Source organism: Pteropus medius, unplaced genomic scaffold, assembly GCF_902729225.1.
Source record: "Pteropus medius unplaced genomic scaffold, Ma_sr-lr_union100, whole genome shotgun sequence".
NCBI classification, from domain to species: Eukaryota; Metazoa; Chordata; class Mammalia; order Chiroptera; family Pteropodidae; genus Pteropus; species Pteropus medius.
In genome coordinates this window covers 30,660,854-30,676,059 of record NW_024344378.1, presented here as the reverse complement: position 1 = coordinate 30,676,059, position 15,206 = coordinate 30,660,854, and the positions used below count along the sequence as shown (strand labels likewise).

The following is a 15,206-nucleotide window of genomic DNA, read 5'->3' as shown; positions in this document are numbered from 1 at the left end:
CACAAAAGGCATGATGGAACCAAAGTGGGTCTATTGGATAAATGGAGAATGAGGAAACACTGCACAAAACTAAATTTCTGCACACCGAGGTTAAAATATGTGTGTAGGAATATTATTATCTTAAAATAAAAATCAGCCAGTGGCTCAAGAAGGATACACGTTTTATTACCATATAGAAAGAAAACCTTCTAGTATTCCTATTTTTGTGTTTAAAGCATCATGCAAAGACACTTCCCAATTCCTTTTATAAACTCTTAATTGTGGAGGGAAGGGAATATTTGACAAAGGGGGTGTCAACTGACTCAGAGGTTCATTGTGCTTTTTAATACTGCCTTCTTTAAACGAAGGATAAAGCGAAAACTAAATCACCAAGAAAGAGATCTGTAAAAGCAAAAAGAAAAGAAAAAAAGAAAGCTTTTTTTTTTAAAAAAAAGGAGCTTTAAAATGCTAACAACGGTGTGACTGAAGAGGACTTTTCAGGGAAGAAGAAGAAAAATAGCACTGGTAAGGAAGTGGTAGTGAAAGGGGTAGGACTTACAAAGGAGCCAATGAACATGGAAAAGGAAGAAATTTATAAAAATATGTATCTAAGGGACTACAAAGAATCATGCAAAGTGATTTATTCTAGTTTCTTGTCTTCAAGACAACTATAAGTCAGTCTTGCTCTAAGGTTACTCTTTCCAAATGGTGGCCCCTAGCCACATGCGGCTGTTCAGCACATCATATGTGGCTACTGTGAATCAAGATGTGCTCTAAGTGTAGGAGATCAATTTTGAACACTAAGCATAACAAAGAATGTAAAATAACTCACTAATGATTTTTATATAATAATAACATTTCAGATATACTGAGTTAAATAAAATAGATTGCTAAAATTAACTTCACCTTTTCAAAATCTTTTTTGTTTGTTTACTTTTTAATGTGACAACTAGAAAATTTAAAATTACACATATGGCTTACATTATACTTAGATTTGATAGTACTGTTCTAAGGGTTTTAAAATATTATTTGAACCTATTTACCCACAAACATTTTTCCATTTGAGAAAAATTGTAGTGGCTGGTCCCACACTTAGCAAATCCCTCATCACGTCTATTGATTATTTTGGTTCTACTTTGGTAACTCTTACAACTTAAATCATATGAAATTTATGCCTACTCCCCCTCACACATCTAAAGAAAGCCACTAGGAGAAAATGGTGGCTACTAGTTCATGTGCTCCTTTCCTTAATACATGCTGTTGAGAAAGCAGAATATGAGATGGTCAAGACCAAGGGTAGAATTGAGAAAAAACTAAGAGGAACCAGACAAAAGGAAACAACTTGTGCTCAGAATTTAAATCCAAACTGAAGTGTACTAGCTTCTACCTTGCACTCTGCTCTTAATTTTCATCACAGTTATGATTGGCTCACTGAATCATTTAAGAGTCTTCACCAGAGGCTTGAAACATTTTTGCACTTCAGTTTCTTTAATGACACATCTAGGAGTTTGGATTAGATGAGTTTATAAAATCCTTTCAAGTTTGAACTTGTACTGACTGCTTCTGTTTGAGAGCTTTTGAACTAACCATTACCCCCACTCTGGACTGCTTTCTCTTCATTATCTGTGTGCTGGCTTCTTCCTGCCATTTAAGTTTTAGTATAAAGGTTATTTTCTCAGAGCACTCTTCTCTAACCTACCCTGTGTGGTCTTCCTGTCATTCTCCATCACATCGCCCTACTTTATTTTTCCATAGCATTTATATCAAGCCAATTTTTCCTTGCTTATCGTCTTATTTGTTTACTTGTTTATGCATTCATTTATTTATTCGCCCTACAAGAACATAATCCTTATGAGAGTAAGGACCTTGTCTGTCTTATTCACTGCTATCTATCCCACACAGAAGAGTGCCTGGGATACAGTGTGTTCTAAAAATATTAAGAAAATGAATAAGTAAATCAGACCTGATTCTTAGATATAAATGACTAAAAGTTACTTTGACTAACTTAACAGAGACTAAATTTATTAACTAATGTAATTGCCAACAAAGACTGGAGGACCAAATTTGGAAACTAGGGAGAACAAAGGAAAGTCATGCTCCCAAATAGAATCCGTAGAGCCCAAATCACATCATGGACCCTGCCCAGTGAGGATACCTCTGTTCCTGGCGTCTAACATTCAATGCTCTAGCTCTCCACCACTGGCTGATATCACTGTATGTAGACATTGGTTGTGCCTGAAGTTTCCATTTGTCCAGCTGCCCTTAGAAACTGTATGCTGCTATCACTTGACCATTGCCAAAAGGAATTCTGCATTGACCTGACTTCTTTGTGTTAAAGCTCCATACATAGAATTCTGAGTGTGTGCATTTGATTGTTAATGGCTCATGCCCTGCCTACTAGGAAAAACGATAATGAGAATCTAGTATTTTTTCTCTTCTATGTAAGGAAAAGGACTTTGCCTCTCATTAAGATTTATAAGGCAGAGACTTCCAGAACATAGAGAAGGGGCTCAGATGCTGGACAGATTCCCCAAATAATAAATGACCTTATAATCTTGTATGTGGTTGTAGATGCATATATATATATTTATAAGATGTATTCCTTACTGCTATATAGCGTACAGTTAGCTTCTGAGATTGTACTGAATTTCCGAATGATAAATAGCATGCTGTATCAGTCAGAGTTCTCCAGAGAAACAAAACCAATAGAATACATATATTTATAATAAAGGATTTTTATATTTATTATAAATTAATTATGCTATTATTTATCATACTGTTATTATATATGTACTTATTATAAGGAATTGGTTCATGCAGTTATGGAGACTATGAAGTCCCCAGATTTGTAATTTGGTAAGCTAGAGACCCAGGAGAGCCTATAGTATAGTTCTGGTCTGAGTCTGAAGGCCTGAGAATCAGGAGAGCAGATGATGAAATTTCCAGACTAAAGGCCACAGTCTCAAGACCCAAGAAGCGATAAAGTTTCAGGTAGAATCCAAGGGCAGGAACAGAACAGTTTTTAGCTCAAGGTTGTCAGGCAGGAGGAATTTCTTCTTACTCATGATAGGGTCAGTTGTTTTGTTCTATTCAGGCTTTCAACTTATTGGGTAAGGGTCACTCATACACATTAGAGAGGACAATTTGCTTTACTCAGTATACTGATTTAAATGTTTTTCTCATCCAAAATTACCCTCACAGACATATCCACAATAATGTTTGAACAAATACCTGAGCACACCCCATGGCCTAGTCAAGTTGACACAAAATTAACCACCACACATGCCCTTCCAAAGACATCAACAATCCAGTTAGATCTCAAAACCTAAAGTTTTGACATGGTCATTTTTTTTTTTTAATTTATTTTATTTTATTTTTTTATTTTTTAGGTGAGGCAACCCTTGGTTGACCTCACAGATTGCAAGGACCTTGTCAGCTTAAAATCCCTTATTTTTTTATTTTTATTTTTTATGCCTACATCTCCTGGTCTTCCTAGGTGGCGTCCCATCCAAGTACTAACCAGGCCCAACTCTCCTTAGCTTCTGAGATCAGATGGGATCAGGCTTGTTCAGGGTAGCATGGCCGTAGACACCATGGTCATTCTTTAGCCCACTGTCCGACTAAAACCTGATATTGTACTCTTCAGTTCCATAAGGGGGTTATTCTCCCTCTGAGATTGCTGGGTGAATGTTTTACTTTAAAAATACATAAAATGGACTAGAAGGACTTCAGATTCAAGATGGGAGACCTTGAAAAGCTGTAGTAATTACACATTCAAGCTATCATTTTGGTTGATGCCAATGAAGTGAAACAGAAACCATAAGCTCATTTGCAAATTAAAATGAGAGGGGAACTTGAGTAAGAGACACATTCTGCCTTCTAGGAGGAAAAGGACATCTGGTTCATGGCAAGCCCTGCCAAGGTACAGCTAGCTGGAAGAGCCAAATGGCTCCCTGCTATATAATCCTGAGAAACAAAGAAAGGCAGGTTAGGTAGAGGGATAAAAGGTTTATTTTAAAAAAGAGATTGATAACTGCTGTGAATTTAATTATATTTCCACTGCCAGAATCCCATCGCTATTGAAAAGCAACGGAGAAAACCGTTTCCTGAGATATTCAGTATTTTTAAGATAGTCAAAATTTGCTCTCAAATAACAGTCAAAGGAAGTCAGGAAAAAGATGAAGTACAAGAGAAATGAACACAAACAGAATAGCAAACACACCCTAAGCCACCAACACATTGAAGGCCCATAGGCAAGAGGGAGTCTTGTTTAATGCAGTGTCCCAGGCAGTTAAGGTTTTGTGTTATTATATAAGGTCAACAATTCCACATGTGAACATACCTTTTTTTTCAGTTATAGACTATTGAAGGCAAAGCTACAATCTTTGACATTAAATATGGGGTTCTTAGAAAGCATTTGTAACCACATAGAGGGTTCCACATGATGGTCCCAAAGGTCTCGTTTATATTTAGAATTTGAATTCTAGAATTCTGAATTTCTGGTTTAAAATTTAAAAGCTTTATACCAGAACTCAGACTAGGATTAAATAAGTAAGGCACCCCTATCAGTCACAAAAATTAAGGAGTCACCAAAAAACTCAGTAATCAGGATAAATAATATTTTAATGCAATATTAAAATAATAGTAATTGAATCAGCAAACTCTGGCTCATGAGCTGGCTGCCTGTCTTTATAAAGTTTTATTGGAACCAGGTGAATGAGACAGATTTGGATCTGTATATAAAATTGTAATGTCATCTCTATGTTATTTATCATAGATTTCTTTTGCATCGATTTTTAAATATTATATTAAAATATGATTTATCTTGAATATTGAGTTTTTGGTGCTCTCTTAAATTTTGCACCCCAGGTGTTTCACTTAGGACACTGTGATACTAGTCCCGCAACACACCTTTTTCAACCGAACTATTCCTAATGTTGCTGGGCTGAAAATACTGCAGTTAGCTATAGTCATCGAAATATTATAATTTGCTAAGTGAATTATACAGATTATTTATTTCACTCTGACAGCGCCTCCATGCAAATATTATGTTCCCATTTTATAGGAAAGCACCTAAATCTCCTTGGCCAAGATAATACAGCAAAGGCAAAATCAGGATTCAGTTTTCTGCAGTATGATATGGTGGCCCACGTTACTAATCACCACTTAAAGATTTGACGAGTTTCTTCTAAGAGAAACTGCTTTCCATTGTTTATGGCATCATGTTTTGGTACACTTGGGGATAGTTTCACTCATTTGTTTGCTAAATTAATAAAAATAATCAAATACAACTGGTAGACCCTTTTTGAAAAATGAAACATGGATGAATATCATCAAATATACTTGTACAGTGTAGAAGAAAGTATTTATGTATATAATGTAATCTAATATTCTATGCTATTAAAATTAAAATTCTTTAAGAGATACATTTGCTAGGACCTACTCATCTGAAATTATACTAATTTGAGCAATGTAGAGTAACTTGATAGTTTAGACAAAAAAACTTGGAAGAACCTTTGCGAACATGCTTAGATCTGCATAGTTATGGGGACCTTCTCCTTCTGTAGGGGAGAAGATATTTCTCCTTTACTACAACCTTCCTTCTCAACGGGTTATCTAGCTTTAGTTTCAACCACAATAATGTCACGTAAGTCATAGCAGTACCTCCAGGATATGGTCAATACCTTCACTCACGCATCAACATGCTTTTCCCTAAAGCACAAGAACATAGCACTGCTGCTGGGCTTAGTATGCCTCAGAGGTCTCTTCCAATGATGAAAAATTACTTTTATTCAGGCATTCAATTTCCTCCCTTTTTCTGCTTAGTTGATCAATTTTATCTTATTTTAATCATATCTCAATTACAGTTCTTCAGTTACTGTCATCCTGCTCACAGATCCTTTGAAGAACAGTTGCCCAGTCAAGCATTCCTGCGAAAGGGGCAGCTCCCCTTGGATGAGGCAATCTAGCCTCTAGGTGTGATTCTTTGAATCAGGGAAACCATGAAATTAAGGACAGTCAACACCTAGAATAAGTAGTGATTTATAAAGGGGCCTGACTCAAAATCATGGCAGAACCAACTAGTTTTTTTTTCCCCTCATGAGGAATCAGGTCTAAAAAATAACCTTGAGAATGAGAAATTGCACATTGAGTAATAAGTATAAAAGGAAGATGTATGAGTGTATGTGGGGAGAGATCATGGCAATCTTAACAGGGCCTATGTGAGCCTAAGTTATGTAGCAACAGACTTGCAGAGAACAGGATAGATGGTTAGTGAGAAGCTATGTAGCTTGTGAGAGAAATGGAAAGGGGACGTAGTCTCTGTAGTTCCCTTGGTTCTTAACTGCCCCCTTATCCCAGCTCCAAACCACACACATATTTAAACACAGATCTCATTCCTAAATGAGGTAATTACTCATCGCATTTGGGGCATTATAAAGCCGGTTTCCCAAATATTTAATACTAAAATGGAGAGGCTAAAATTATAAAAATAAGGTTCATTTTGTAAAGGATAAACAATTTTTAAAGAAAATAAAATTTTAAAGAAGGCATGGGTATAAATCAAAATTCTGTAAAGAATCACTGCTAGGAGAGGCACTAGAAAAATGGTTAAGAGAAGTATCCTCAAACTAGACCTCCTGGGTTTGAACACTTATTGCCACTACTAGCTGTTTCACTTGGGCAATTTGCTCCACATCTCTATGCCTCAATTTCTTCATCTACTTCACAGTGTTATTGTGAGGATTAAATAAATTGATAAATGTAAAGTGTGAACAATGAAGCTTTATTGTTAAGCATCTATAATGTGTAAAAAGGAAGGTGATAAAAACTTTTGTATCATACTTCAAATGAACTCGAGGCCTATGCTATATAATTCCATGGCCTAAGATAGAGTAAGATACTAATGGCACAGCATTTCCCTACCCTTTGTGTAGATTAAAGGTGGCTGCAAATTCTTTGTCACTCTTCCTACTAGAAGTTGGAATTTATTTCTTCTGCTCTGTTCTTGATGTTGATTAAGAAAAAGAATATGGGAGAAGCGATGTTGGATCTGTTTCAGGACTGCCTTTAAGAGGACAGGCATCTTCTATTTTCTCCTTCATGAAATATTTTCTCTTGGGGTATTTCTTGGAACCCAACCACAATGCTGTGAGAAATCCAAATCACAAATAGAGGCCAGGTACTGTTGCTTTAGTCAGTTGCCCTAGTTGAGTGCCCAGGCGACAGGCAGTCAGTGATCCACCACATGGTGACTCATGCTGGATGACCCAAGACCTAGAAGATTCCTCTCTAAGTTCAGGGATGGAGGCTTTCACCTGGGCTCCACAGAAGTCAAGAGAAGCCAATGCCACATCTGTTCTTTGAAGTTCTTAATATATTAACTTATAAAGAAACACCAAGATGGAATGTCAAAATGTCTGCTTCTAAGCAACATTTAAAATGTAATGTTTTCTATCAAACATATACAAATGTAATGCAATATAATCATGTAACTTTCCAGATCACCATAAGATAAAGTAATAATTCACAGTGAACTATGCAGACAGTATGGTTCAATAATGAGACTAAAGTTTACAATTATATGACAAATGTCTTCTTCCTTTAGTTCTGCTGGTATGCCTATATGATATCAGGTCTATCCTCATTTGGAGTTTAGGACAAAAGTCAAAATGTGAAGTCATGCCATCTGCCTCCACTCCACTCCTTAATTTCACTCTTACTTTGTGTTGGTGATCTACATCTTTACATAGATGAGGTAATGAGTCTTTTCTCCTCTGCTTCTTAATGGATTTATTAAGATGCTACCTTTTAATGAACATCCTTCCTGTCCCTTTAGATAAACATTCATTGCATTAAAATTCTACTGTTCATACAGCCCAGAGATTGATTCAATTGATGGATCAGACCACACTTTCTTGTATTTCTATGGGATTTTTGCTTGGTTATGATATTTTTTTACATTTTGTTCAAACATTTATCAGGGGTTCATATATTACTGAGTTTGGGGAAGGATCAAAGCCAATTAATTTTAACTTTTGTGGGTAAAAGAAAATATCCATTGGCGAAAATGAGAGCATTTATTTTTAACCAGATTGAGTTCAGAGTGATTCAGAACATTCTGTAGTAGTTGTTTAAAACACCACCTCATATAAAATAAATTATCCACCATGGCAAAAAGCACTCAATGCTCATGTCAGTGAGAGACCAAAATACTTAGGGGAAATAAACAGTCTTGCAAATAGCAACTGACGAGTTTCTATTATCCCCTATTTCTTTTTGACTGTCAGGAAAAACAGTGGAACAAAATCAGTCCTCTTAGCTCTGACAGTCCTAATCCCTTCCCTGCCACCTCACAAAGAAGATGATGAAATCCTCCCTGACACCAGATAAAAAATGATAATGTGTTTTAGTGATAATGTGTGTAAGCCTCAAAATGCAAAACCAGAGTGTTAATATTCTCTCCTAAAAGAATAAAACTATAAATCTCCCTTAACAGATACATTACCACTGGATAGCACCAGGTACTAGAGGAACTCAAAAACAGAGAGAACCAAAACAAGAAATTCCATCGAGGCTAACACCAGCAAGGTTAGCAAACCTTGTCAACTAGTGTTAACTCTAATGAAAACAACTTCAGTGGCATCCCAGATCCACAGTTACTAAATATGGGAATTCTTTTTGTTTGCTTTAAAAAAAATTTTTTTTAATTCACTCGTTTTTTTATGAAATAAGTTTTGTAGTCATTCAACTTAATAATAACTTAATCAAGAAGGCAGCAATATATGTTGGAAGCAGAGAAAATGGTTTTAATTTTGACTCTGCCCTCAGAAGGTGAGAGGAGCAGTTTGTCACCCCAAAATATACCTCTTTGAGATATTGATTATTTTAAGCTGGTTATTTTTGAAAAAACAAGACTCTGAAAGAACTTTTTATCTTCCTCTTAACTACATAAAAGGAATTTAGATAGAGGAACTGCTCCAGGAAAGGAAATATCATCATCGATAACCACTGTTCTTTTCTCCTGTTAATCTGTCTCATGTTAATTGATTGTTAGTCCAGCCAGAAGAAATAAAGGAGAAAAAGTAATTTTTACTTCCCTACACAAGCATGGATGAAGAGTCTGTGTTCTGGATTAAGACAATTTATGCTCTCCCACTGGTTCTCGAATCCTGAACAAGATTTTGGCCTCTTGTTGCTACAATTTCTACTTCTATAAAATGGAGATAACAACAGAATCCAACTCATATGATGTTTATGAGGACTAAAACAAAACCAATTACCTTTGTGCAGGGTTTCTTAACCAATGTATTACTGACATTTTAGGCTGGACAGTTTTTGTTTGTTTGATGGGAGTGTCCTCTGCATTATAGGATGTTTAGCAGGATCCCTGGCTTTTACACACCAGATACCTTTGGCTGTTCCCTGGGGTGTAAAATCACCTTTGGTTGATAACTAATGCTTTAGTGCCTGACAAATATCAATTGCTGAATGCACCTCCATCAGTGGGCCTTCAGTTGTTCAAATGAAGAAACCTTCACTTCACTTTAAGAAAGTAAACACCATTGTGGGCTTAAGGTATGATGTTCAGTTTTGTAGAAGACTCCTGCAGTTTTGCACTTAGAATGTATTCCATGTAATTCTGCCTTGAATGCTGTAATGAACTACTAAAGTCCGTGTGGAGTTTTGAAACATTTTAATTCAGCTTAATCAACTAAATGCCTTGACCACAAACATCCCTGCTCACCAAACTCATTTGGCCCAGGCTAAAATCAAGAAACTAAGTAGGGATAAAGTACTGCCAGAATTCGAATGTGGCCAGTGAACTGCAATTCACTTGGTTTCATGGGTATACTCTCCTGCAGATGGTAATTCCAAAAATTTGACTGAGTGAAAGCAACCTGTTGTGAATACTTCATCTCCTTATCTAAGCTAGAATACAGCTGCCAGATTGGACTGCGGCAGAAAGGTCATGAAAAGTGGCATATTTTAGTTCTAGAATTATCTTGTCCCCTTGTCATTTCATGTATTACCCAATAATCCATCTGTATATGAGAAAAACACATGAACTAATCAATTATTATGATGTCCACTTCAAAGTAGAGATTACTGAGGCTCAATAAAGTAACTTGGCCAAAATCTTGGCAGGACACCAGGCAAGCTGCAGAGTGAAAGCCTATGCCGAGAACTGCCTGCCTACCCCAGGCTGCTTCCTACTTGCTGACTAGTGACACTGAAGGAACCGTCTAGTTGCAATTGTTTGTGAAGGGTAGTCAACAAAGATGAAATTTAATTAAGAATGATTTCATACCTCGTGGAATGCAAAACGATGACCAGTGTTTGAGTTTTATTTCTCTGTTCCATATATGTGGAGTTCTTTTCCTAACCAGGACTGACTGCTTTTATTCTTTGAGGAGGAATAGCACAGGCAACAAAATAGTTACTCATTAATGCGTTATACTCTTCTTATGTCTTTGCATGAGATTAAAAGGTCCCTTGTATAATGGAAGTGAATCTTTAAATGTTGGGCATATTAGTCATGAAGAAATAGGAAAAAATTATATATTTTTAAAAGATTCTGTACTGCTTCTTTCTTCAAAAATATTTAATCAAAACTCTTGTTTCCAAACCACATCAGAGACAACTTATCTTGTAAAAGTCTTATAATTAGTTATCATAAATTACCCAGGCTGGTCAAAACGATTATATCCCATCCCTGGAGCATAATCTAGGTGTATAGATTTAAGAAGAAAAATATTTAGATATTAATTTTATAGCAATTTGGAGTCAATTGCTATGTTTCTAAAGATCCTCATCAGATCTGCTGTCAGTTGCACAGAATTGAAAATCTGCCTTTCTTGAAAATGAATTTTACTTTTTCCTCCAGCAGCCAAATCCCCAGCACCCTGGTGAGAAAGAAGTTACTTTCAACAGGGCCACATTGCTGACATTTCTTATTACAGCACCAGATTCAACTGTATTATTTTCACAGTGCACTAAATTGTGCATAGGTTTACTCACACCTTTTACTAGGAAATTTGTTTCTATAAAATAAGTTACAGGGCTATAAAATTACCAAAACAATCCAAAAGTACCTTTATTTATTTATTTATTTATTTATTTATTTATTTATTTATTTATTTATTTATTTTGCTTGGAGAAGTTAACTGGAAAGGGGGAAAGTTTGTCTTTTGTTTGTTTTTTCTTTTTTTTCTGACATGGCACAGAACATTTCAAAAACACTGTTGCCCTTTTACTGAAAAGCTAACATTTTCTAACAGATTTCTGCTTTTCATATTTGTAGGGCCTTGGTAAGCTAAACTTTAACTTGAGGCTTAAGACTGTGTAAATATTTACCGTGGACAGAAAACTTAAAAAGAAATCTTAGTGATTTGGGGCATCAAAAAGATCTGTGTGGTATAATAAGAATACTGGACTTAAATTCAGGGGAATTTGTGTGGTTGTCTTTGCTCTATCACTATTTGGCTGTGCAACCTTCAGCAGGTACAGTATGCCTTTCTGGATATCAATTTCTTCACCTTGCTTCACTAAGCAAGGAAATTGGATTAAATGATTTCTAATATTTCCCAAAGGTAAAATAATATGTGATGGTAATAGAAGTTTTAAAATAAAGAAGGGATATTTGTTACTGATGAAAAAAAAAAAACCTGTCACAATTCAAAACACTATCTTAAATATGGCTTGAAACGAAAGTTTATTTTAGGGTTTGATAAAAGTAAATTTCAAAATACATCACACCATTTCTTCAACTCCTAAGTTAGAAAATTAAGTGTTGAATGCTTTAAGACAAACAAAAAAAAAAGAGAAAAAAATGTCTTCAGATTCAAAGTTAACATTCTTAATTTAGGTTGTGAAGAATTTGATTTAATAGAAAAATGGCTTCAAACTATATGTTCAACACTAAATAAATGTTCGTTATTAATAATAAAATATTTCAGTAGCATCTCTTTTAGAAAGCGAAAGTATTTTAGATAAGTCCAAAATATAATGAAATATTAGAAGATGGTGGAGGAGAAAGAAAATGTCTCCATGTGTAGAAATAAAAATACAATTTAATATAATTAAAAGAAATTAAAAACCTAAGGGGGTTAGTAAAATACATAAAATACATTTGTTTCCTATCATGTACCTTAAGTAAACAGAAATTTGAAAGCTGGCCTTTCAAACATTTGTCATGTCAAATTTCAATCTAGCAATCAATTCAGCCATCAAATTTAGCTGAGTGGGGCAGGTAAACTACAATAAGGGTATGTCATCATATTGGCAGAGCACAGGTAGTGACTATCCTGGCTAGGATTGTTTTTGCAAGGGAGATTTCATGTCTAGGACACGTGTAATAATGGAGTGGAAGAAGCTTTACTGCCAGAGAAACAAAATGGGCTACATAGATTGCAAGGCTCAGTGCAAAATAAAAATGTAGGACCCTTAGTTCAAAAGAAATTATAAATGTTAATATGGTTACAGCAGAGCATTAAACACTTCTGAGCACGTGGCCCTGTACGATAACACAGGTCACAACCCATGAAGCTGATCCTGCAGACAGTTCAAACCCCTGCTTAGATACTTATGAGCTCTGCATGAGACCTTGTTCCAGTCAACTGACTGCTCTTGAATTCTTCATTTGTAAAATGGTTAAAACCGTAAAAGTGTTCTTATAGTATAGGCCTGTTGTAAAAATCATATTAACCAATAAGAACTACTTGCCAGGTAAATAGCACATACTCAAAGAATAATAGCTATTATCGTTAGCTTGAATAGTGGATGGTTTCCAACAGCAATTCTCTTTGTTTTTCTTTTCTGATAGGTCTTAGGAGAAGGATAGGTAAGCAATGACAGCAAGAATATTCCAAAGCAGGAGCACTGCAGCGCTGTCTCTCCAGGTGCTGACTAACCAAGCTTTTATCTCCAACAGAGACTTGAATGTTTTATTTTTGTGTTTCTTACTGTATTTCCTTCAGACGATTTACTGTAAGAATACAAGAGTGCTATAGGCACAGTCACTCTCAAAAAAATACGGGTCTTTGATTTTCAAAAGTGGTAAGTAGCTTTTTCCTACAACAAGAGGATGGTAAACAATATTTTGTTGCTCTCAGTTCACCATGAGATCTGAAGGCTTGAAACATCTGAATAATAAAACAAGGGGAAACATTCTATTGGAAAAGGAGGTCTAATTTGCATGCAACGTATACCATATAATTTTCAAGAATGTAGGGCTTCTATACTTCTCTGTAATAGTAAATTTAACTTTTGTTACCAGCAAGAATGCTCTTTTATGTTCTGATTTAAACCAATGAGAAAATGAACTTGTGACTTTTTCCACACTTGGAGGTGAAGATTTCTGAATGTGTTAAAGTTCAATGCAACCTCTTTTGTACATATCCACTTGAAAGGCATATGGTAGTAGAATAGCAGAAAGGAATGTGAGGGGAAAACAAAGAAAAAAAAAGAAAAGAAAAGCTCCTAAGGTTTCTTTTAACTCTCTAGACCTTTTTCAATTTAAGATATATTAGCTAGAAAAGAAACATAGTCAAAGAAAGGGTCTTTCTGAGTTTAAACTATCAGGTAATTATTTCAAGGTCTGAATGGCTGAAAACATCATGGTGACACTTAGATTGATTTCTCATTTTAAGTATTGGTTTGTTTGGGACCAATTCCATGAACACTGGTTTAGATTAAAACCCAAGGCCAATGCAAGAGTCTATTAAGAGGCTCAATTCTGAGGGTGATCAAGGTTTAAAATAATGAGATTATTCACATCTGTCTTCTATTCACCTGACCCAAGAAGTCTAAGAACACATTTGGTTCATCTCAGGAATAAAATAGACTATGATGGGTACGTACCATTCATTTAAACTGGTTGGCCAAAAATATTGTTTATGTGTTTACATTCTAAAAGTAGATAAATAAGGCTACTCATTCAATATCTTACTACATGCATTGTCAACCATTTTTAACAGATCTTGGGCTCTGTTGTCTACTTTTTCTTGTCTTTATTGTTATGAGGACTGAATGTATTAAATAGAAAGAAATACACTGTGTGGATGTTATAATACCCCAGTCATCTTCAAATATGATGGAGAAATCTAGAGTATTTACTTTTCTGTTGGAGCAGCATTACCTTTTTTCCAGATAACACATAATGTATTGCATTATCCAGTCAAAGCCTCAAGGCATTCATTTTAAGTAAAATGGTTACTTTAAGTAAACAGTAAATCCTCAAAAAATAATTGCTATTATCATTAGCTCGAAGGGAGGGTGACTCCCAATAGCAATTCTCTTTATAAATCATACTTTTTTATCTTCTTATAGGTCTTAGGAAAGAGATGAGCAAGGTAAGCAAGGACAGCAAGACATTCCAGGGCAAAAGCATTTTAGCACTATCCTACCCAGGCACTGACTAACTAAACTTTAATCTCTAACACAAAGACTTGAATATTTTTTTGTGGTTCTTACTACATTTATTTACTTTAAGCAAGGAATTCATTCCTATGTTTTTAATAACTTTAATATGAACTAATGAAAACATCCATTAGAATAACTTCATAAAAAGCCTTTTCCAACATCAACATTAAAGTTTAAGAGATAACCCTTTATTTAGGGTATGTATTTTTAAAGAGTGTTATGCTCTTTTGTTTCATTTGTTTGCTTTATTTTGTTTTTGTTTCACAAAAGTAAATCATACAGAACTTGTGAAAAGAGTGTTGTTTTAATTCACTATATTATCATCTTCACCATCATTCAACAGCTAATTCATGTGTAACTGTTATCATTTTAAGAGTTTTGGGGGATTCTAGAGAAAAATGAGTTACAATCACCACCCTCAAAAAAAGTCTAAATGAGAAGTAGGAATGAAGTAGGAATAAATGAAGATGTTGCTCTGAGTGGAAGTTGGTAAGACAAAAAATAATGGCAAGAAAAGATCAATAGTAGCCTAGAAGGAGAGGACCCAGTGAAGCTTGGGGGATTAATAAGGCAAAATCACAGTTGGGTGAGAGTGAGCAAGTAGGTGGGTGAGGTTTTACTGGTAAAGATTTTAGAGGTGGATCGACTTTGAATAATAATCAAACTTGTTTACAAACAAGGAAGCTGAAGGCCAGAAAGTTTGCAAGCTGGTAAGAGATGGAGCCAGGACTGAAGAACAGACCTCTCAAATCTCAATCTATCACACCACGACGCCCAAATCCCTCAGCCATTGTTATATGCACCAG

General features: G+C 35.3%; 1 protein-coding gene and 1 pseudogene across 2 annotated transcripts in view; both read right to left on the bottom strand.

Annotated features, from left to right (window-relative positions):
• PRKG1 (protein kinase cGMP-dependent 1) overlaps window positions 1-15,206 on the bottom strand; it is a 1,114,039-nt gene that overhangs the window by 765,798 nt on the left and 333,035 nt on the right. The gene's annotated exons all lie outside the window — the stretch shown is intronic.
• On the bottom strand, window positions 3,451-3,569 carry LOC120609991 (uncharacterized; annotated as a pseudogene).